We start from the raw sequence: 7799 nt of genomic DNA on the forward strand, positions 1-7799 counted from the left end.
TCAGCTTACAAGAAGTTATAATGACCATATGATTAAAACTCACAGTAAATACCACTATAAAATTTATCGATCACCTACACTAAGTACTACTATAAAACTTCTCAATCAAAGCCGAAAGACAGGAGGCGACTCCAATGAAACCACAACACTTTAACTCTTCTCTATTTTAACTTCTGGTGGAGACAGAGTTCATTGATTTCAACTAACGGACATTTCTATGACACTCTTAAGATAAAAGGGATGCACCATCTATAATCGTTAGAACCCATTTTGTCCATCAACAATATCGTTTTAAAATTCTAACATTAACAATCCATACTAACATAATCTTGTTTGAGATGGGCATTACCTAACATGCAGCAGATGAAATTGCAGGGCATGTATATCATGGAAGGGAACCCTACATGAAACATCATCACCTCTGCCGAAGTGTCCCACCTTTTCTATGGGGACTTGAATTTTCTTCTCCTTCAGATTCAGAACTGAGTCATTACATGTACTTTGCCATGCGTTAGTGAACTGTAAAAAGTTACATAGGGGCCAACTTTGTCACACATTCAAGTACAACAGGAAAAGCAACTTTTAGATGATACAAGCTACCCCATGCTTTATTATTTTCATTTCCAAGATGGATACTTCAACTTTACATCAAATATAACAATAATTTCAAATATATTTGTGGAAACTCTTTGATTTTTCATAAAGTATTCAAGTTCGGCATTCGTGTCTGGCTCATATATTTATATCCGACACATACTACGTTGGAAACCCTATTGGGAAATGAGGCAATAGTTCTTAAGATATAGTCTCCACATTAACACTATCCACAACAGAATGATGGAAACACAAAAGAGTCCAACAAGGCCATGGAAAAGGGGGAACTTTTCATATGTGATGGTGTTGTAGTTGCAAAAGCCTAGAATAGGCTCCTTCGGGCCCGCTAATCAATTCGGAGTGGCTACCTTGTTCTACGATTCGTCCGTCTTGCACTACTCCGATACTGTCAACGTTTCTTATTGTCGAGAGACGGTGAACCATTAGCACTGTGGCGCGGCCCCTCATTAGCCTTTCGAGTGTTTCTTGTAGTACACATTCGGATTCTGCATCGAGTGCGCTTGTGGCCTCGTCAAGTAGTAGTATTGTTGGGTCCTTAAGTACGGCCCTTGCGATTGTGATTCTTTGTTTCTGACCTCCGGAGAGTTGAACCCCTCTCTCACCAACCGGTGTTTTGTACCCATCGGCCAATGCGCTAACAAAACCGTGCACGTTAGCTGCCCAGGCAGCTTCAGTTACTTCAGCTTCAGTTGCCCCTTCCTTTCCATAAGAAATATTATCGAAAATGCAGGCAGCAAAGAGGGCCGGCTCTTGTTGCACCAACCCGATTTTAAGCCTAAGAGACTTCAAGTTGAATCTCCGGATGTCTTTTCCATCTATCATAACCTTTCCAGCTGTAGGATCGTATAATCGCTCAATCAATGCAACGACTGAACTCTTGCCGGAGCCACTAGCCCCGAAAGTGCTTGGCTTTGGCCTGCACGGATTCAGAGGTTAAGGTCTTTAAACACACTGACATCAGGTCGTGAAGGATATGCAAAATCAACATGCCGGAGTTCAATATCTCCACGGATTGTTTCAACTGGCTCTGCCTCTGGATCATCAGGGTCAATCTTGGTAGTACGGACTAATATCGAGAGCTCCGAACCAACAGCTTCACCACCCCTAACAATCTCGGGAGCAAGACTAACAGTTTCTGCCACAGAATTCGCAGTGACCACTAATACCACGAAAACCTTGATCACCTTAGAGAATGTCGAGACACCTTCGTTAACGAGGTGAGCTCCATACCAAAGTATGTGAGCTTCGGAAGCATAAAGGGCAAGTTGAGACAAGCCAAAAAGGAAGCCTGAAGTTTGGCTTCGGCGGAGGCTTCGCATCTGCGAACTCGGAGTTCATGGCAAAACAGCAAAAACATCTTGTTTTGCGCGTTGAATGCTGCAACTGTTCGGATATTGCTAACACCTTCACCTGCAATCATGCTTGTCTTTGCATGCGCCTTTGCCGTGTCACCCGCAAACCCTTTGAGAGAGAGTTGCTGCAGTACAAAATAAGCAGCATATGTATCAAGTTGCCAAGGAATACAAGACATTTCAGATTAACAATCAGTTATTAACCATGTTATTCAAACTCCTCATTTTCCATAAAACATTAGATCCGACACATTTTTTTGTTACTGGGACTCGGATACAAGGTCGTATCTGTATTCGGTAACACAGATGTACATTTTTTCATAAAATTTTACAGTGTAAAGTCGGAGTATATCAGCAAAAATATACACATTTTACTACCTAGGCCTACAATGGTACATGGTGAAACTCTCACTCTACTCCCATAACACTGTTTACTGTCAAAACCTGACATTCTCACTCTCCAGGGAAATTAAAAAAAACAACAGAGAAAAAGACCTCAAAAGATCGCGAATTATATGATCACGGGGAAATAATCTCTTGAAACTTTTATATATATCTGGTGGCATCTGCTATACAACAAAGCTCAGGTTCAGAGAAAAAAAGAATTTCATGTAATTTGGTTTTCTAAAATCTGTAATAAAAACTAATTTACACTGTAATCTGCAGCGTCGGTGCTCATTAAAAAATAAAAACTTGGAATCTTCATTATTTTATTGTTCACTGATTGATTATAATATAAATATATATGCAGCAAACATGGAGGAAGCACGTGCAGAGAAGTGGAGATGAGCCATGTTGGATTTTCTTAGTTTGTTGTTTAATGAAAAGTTAAAAGTGAAGTTAGACTCCACAGAAGAAAAAGATTGATTTTTTTACAGGAAAAATTATGATAATTTTCTTTAATAGTATGTTTTTGGGGTTTTTGAAGTTTGAACTGTGTGAACTTGGATCAGATTAGTTGAAAAAAAATGGTGGAATCATTGTGTGAGAGATTTACCTGAGCGAAGTTTGCAAGGAATAAAAGAGGGAAGGCGCCGAGGATGAGAAGAGAGATCCTCCATTCGACCATGAAGGCGACGATGAACGAGGTGATAAGTGAAGTCATGTTTTGCAGTATCACCGAGATCCTCTCGGCTATGGCGGATTTTACATCGACTGCATCAGTTGCCAATTTGGTTGCAAGAAGGCTCGAATTGTGCTCTTCCTCGTCGAACCATCCGACTTCATTCCTTGGGATTGCTGAATTGTGATGAAAAAAAACACACCATAAAATTAGCAAATGTATGTACCATTGAATTGCTAGGCAAAAGAAAGGCTACTTGCAGTTGCAAATCCGTACCTCCAAGCATCATCCGCCGAACTCTTGTTGTGAGGTTTTCTCCCATTACACTGAAAAAAAATAATGAATCAAATACGCAACTACGGCATATAGACCGGCTCCGATGTAGATGAAAACGTATTCTTTTGTCGTTCTTTCCATAGAGGTTGGATTTGTATAGTAGAAGACCTCGATCATATTGGTCATCACGATGGCAAAAGTCGGTCCAATGAAACCGGAAAGCACAGAACCATCAGCTCCCATGATTGAATAGGGCCATTCGGGAGCATTTAGCTCGAGAAGCCGGCAGAAATAACCATGTGGTGCTGGGTTTTTCCGTTCCGTTTCAGCATTTGAGATCATCTCTATTTCACCATCAGCGCCAGTACTGTAAGAATAGCTCAAGTTCGGAAAACTACCGGACCTGAGGCTTAAAGACTTAGTTGACAGTGAATGACTCAGACGTGTTGAACGTTAACGGCGAGTTGACGGTGTCATAACCGGTTTTCGCTCGGGTACGAATTTTTATTTGGCGGGAAAGTATGTAAATAAATAAATAGTTTTTATTGAAATGTTTTGAGAGTCGTCATCGGCCTTTTGGGTTAGGTAGATCGAATACCTAAAAAATCATCTTTTAAAAAAGTTTTTAAGAAAATATAGTTAAAAGATAAACCGCTCTGCGTTTAACCAAAAATTCGTTCTTTTTAATAATAAAAAGGTATTTGTGGTCGGTTACGTTTAGGGAAAGATTAGCACCCCACAACGCCCAAAATTGGTCCTTGTCAATTATAAATTGTCTCTAATATAGAATTTAAGAATTCGAATATAAATTTAATTTATGATCCTCTTATTCAAGATTCAATCAAATAATTCTAAAATAAAGATATATTAAAATATATTTTTATGAAACTAAAGTAAAAATATATACTTAGGGTTTTATAAATAGGATATATTAAAAAAAGACATCTAGTTACTTTAAGACAACTCTTTTCTTCAATATAAAAAAAATGAATAAATAAGAATAAAATAATTTGATTAAAACAACTATATATATATATATATTTATAAATAATGTATTTATTTATTTAAAAATATCGGAATAGGACCTCTAGTTAATTTAGGACATACATTTCTTTGATATTAAAAAATAAATAAATATTAATAATAATATGATAATAAATAATTTAAATACAAATGAAGTAAATATATATATATTATAAGCATGATATTTATTTATTTTTAAAATACCAGAATAGAACATCTAGTTATTTTAAGACATCCATTTCTTGATATTTAAAAAATAAATAAATAATATTATTAATCAAAATATATATATATATATAATAATAAAATAATAATAATTAAAGTACAAATTTAAACATATTGAAATTAAAAATATAATAATAAAAATTAAATTAAAGTGTAACTAAATAGTGACTAAAAAAACAAGAATAAAATGTAAAATATCTAAATTAATGGACATCCATTAGAATTATTATAAAAATATAATTACTAATAGTGTAATTAACCCTTAATTATTATTCAGTGATTAAAATATTAATTATTTAAGTAAGGACTAAATAAGCTATTTACCCTAAAATATAATTATGTCAGGGACTAAATTATAATAAACTAAAATTTGAATACCAAATTAAAAAGTTCAGAATTTGATTTTAGTGACTAGAATGAAAAGTTACAAATCTTTAATGACTGCAGATATGATTTACCCACGAGCGAAATTACGCAAAGGGTCCCTCCCTTATACGATGTCGTTTAAAGGAGAGTATAAATACCCTAATATACCCGGCCTTCAGTCCAATTTTTTCATTTCTTCTATTCTTATTCTCTCTCTAAAATGAGAGAGACATCTCTTTCTCCATTCTCTCTAGGATTCCCTCACCGAAGGACATCGATTCGTCGGCCGGCAGCCATATGTCACCGCCAACTCCGCCGCCGATCACCGCCACCGGTGGCCATAAATTACCAAAATACCCAAAAACGTAGATCCGAATGCCTATGGTCGAATCCGACCCCCGTTTTCCCTAAAAAAAACCCCAGAATTTCGAAGATCTACGATTATACCTTCGGTATTTTGAATCTTCCAGCGGAGCGTGGAGGCGCGTGGGAGCTCCGGTCACCGTGTAGTCTTCGGTAAGCTTATCTCCCTTTATTTTTTATATTTTTTTACTGTCGTTTTTCTTTGCTTGTTATGTTTTTGCTCCGTTGTTGTTGGTGCTTGTTCCTCGGTGTTCGTCTCTATTCTTTTTTTACAGGTTTGATGATGGCTTTTTATAGCCTCGCCGGTGTCTTCTTCGGACCAATCCCAAGAGAGGCCTTCGGTGAGTCACCAAACTATAGTGGTGACTCACCATAGGGCAGCGACGTGGACGGGTGGCCTAACATTGGGGAGCTTCTGTAAAATATCTAAATTAATGGACATCCATTAGAATTATTATAAAAATATAATTACTAATAGTGTAATTAACCCTTAATTATTATTCAGTGATTAAAATATTAATTATTTAAGTATAAGGGACTAAATAAGCTATTTACCCTAAAATATATAATTATGTCAGGGACTAAATTATAATAAACTAAAATTTGAATACCAAATTAAAAAGTTCAGAATTTGATTTTAGTGACTAGAATGAAAAGTTACAAATCTTTAATGACTGCATATATGATTTACCCACGAGCGAAATTACGCAAAGGGTCCCTCCCTTAAACGATGTCGTTTAAGGGAGAGTATAAATACCCTAATATACCCGGCCTTCAGTCCAATTTTTTCATTTCTTCTATTCTTATTCTCTCTCTAAAATGAGAGAGACATCTCTTTCTCCATTCTCTCTAGGATTCCCTCACCGAAGGACATCGATTCGTCGGCCGGCAGCCATATGTCACCGCCAACTCCGCCGCCGACCACCGCCACTGGTGGCCATAAATTACCAAAATACCCAAAAACGTAGATCCGAATGCCTATGGTCGAATCCGACCCCCGTTTTCCCTAAAAAAAACCCCAGAATTTCGAAGATCTACGATTATACCTTCGGTATTTTGAATCTTCCAGCGGAGCGTGGAGGCGCGTGGGAGCTCCGGTCACCGTGTAGTCTTCGGTAAGCTTATCTCCCTTTATTTTTTATATTTTTTTACTGTCGTTTTTCTTTGCTTGTTATGTTTTTGCTCCGTTGTTGTTGGTGCTTGTTCCTCGGTGTTCGTCTCTATTCTTTTTTTACAGGTTTGATGATGGCTTTTTATAGCCTCGCCGGTGTCTTCTTCGGACCAATCCCAAGAGAGGCCTTCGGTGAGTCACCAAACTATAGTGGTGACTCACCATAGGGCAGCGACGTGGACGGGTGGCCTAACATTGGGGAGCTTCTGGAGGCTTCTGCAATGGTGGTGTCGTGGCAGCACGGTTTCGGCAGTTGCTAGTTGGGTCACCTGGCAGTAGAGCGTCGGCAGTGGCTATGGATAACCGAGGCGGTGGCCGCGTGGCCCTAGGGTTTCTTCTAGAGGGCTCTGGACCGTTAGATCTTGCCATATCTAACGGTTGATGATGTTGGGCGGTTGCTGGGATGATACAAACCCTAATTGGGTTTAAGGTTAGTCTTAGGCCGGGTCTTCACTTGGGCCGGTTCGGGTTTTCTGGATCGGGTTGGGCTTCTGTTGGGCCTCCGAGTTTGGTTGTAAAACGGGCCTCGGGTTTATTGTATTTTGGGCTGAAATGTAATAAAATTACTTAATAATAATAATATTTATAATAATAATAATAATAAAAATAAAAAAATGGGCAAAAAACTAGTGTCTACAGCTGCCCCTCTTTGCTCATTCTTGTGTTAACAAGAATAGGGTAAAGACGAAAAAGACAATAAGTTTTTTGTCCATTTGGCTTTTCTTGATTAAGATGGAAATGTTGATGTTGTTCTATCTCCTTCAGCGATAGAATCAAGCAAAAGGTTGAATATGTTCTTCAGACTATGAACTTCCTCTTCTTCTTTAGATAAGTTCTTTAAACTATGAACTCATTTTTCCTCTTCAGACGAGTTCTTCATATTATGAACTCCTTTTTTTTTCTTTAGGCGAGTTCTTCATATTATGAACTCCTTTTTCCTCTTCAGACGATTTCTTCATATTATGAACTCCTTCTTCCTCTTCAGACGAGTTCTTCAAATTATGAACTCTTTTTTTTCTCTTCAGACGAGTTCTTCAGATTATGAACTACTTTTTCCTCTTCAGACGATTTCTTCAGATTATAAACTCCTTTTTTTTCTTCAGATGAATTCTTCATATTATGAACTCCTTCTTCCTCTTTAGATTAGTTCTTCAGATTATGCACTCATTTTTCCTCTTTAGATGAGTTCTTCAAATTATGAACTCCTTTTTTCTTCAGACGAGTTCTTCAGATTATGAACTCCTTTTTCCTCTTCATACGAGTTCTTCAGATTATGAACTTCTTCTGAAAATGTTTTAAGAAAAACAATCTCAAGCGAGATAAATTGCTATTTCAAAACATCCGG

At 37.4% G+C, this 7799-nt stretch overlaps 1 pseudogene; it reads right to left on the minus strand.

Annotated features, from left to right (window-relative positions):
- Window positions 1-870: 870 nt before the first annotated feature.
- On the minus strand, window positions 871-6823 carry LOC120157342 (annotated as a pseudogene).
- Between the last annotated feature and the right edge of the window lie 976 nt (window positions 6824-7799).

This window comes from Hibiscus syriacus, unplaced genomic scaffold (assembly GCF_006381635.1).
Source record: "Hibiscus syriacus cultivar Baekdansim isolate YM2019G1 unplaced genomic scaffold, ASM638163v2 tig00111244_pilon, whole genome shotgun sequence".
NCBI lineage: Eukaryota > Viridiplantae > Streptophyta > Magnoliopsida > Malvales > Malvaceae > Hibiscus > Hibiscus syriacus.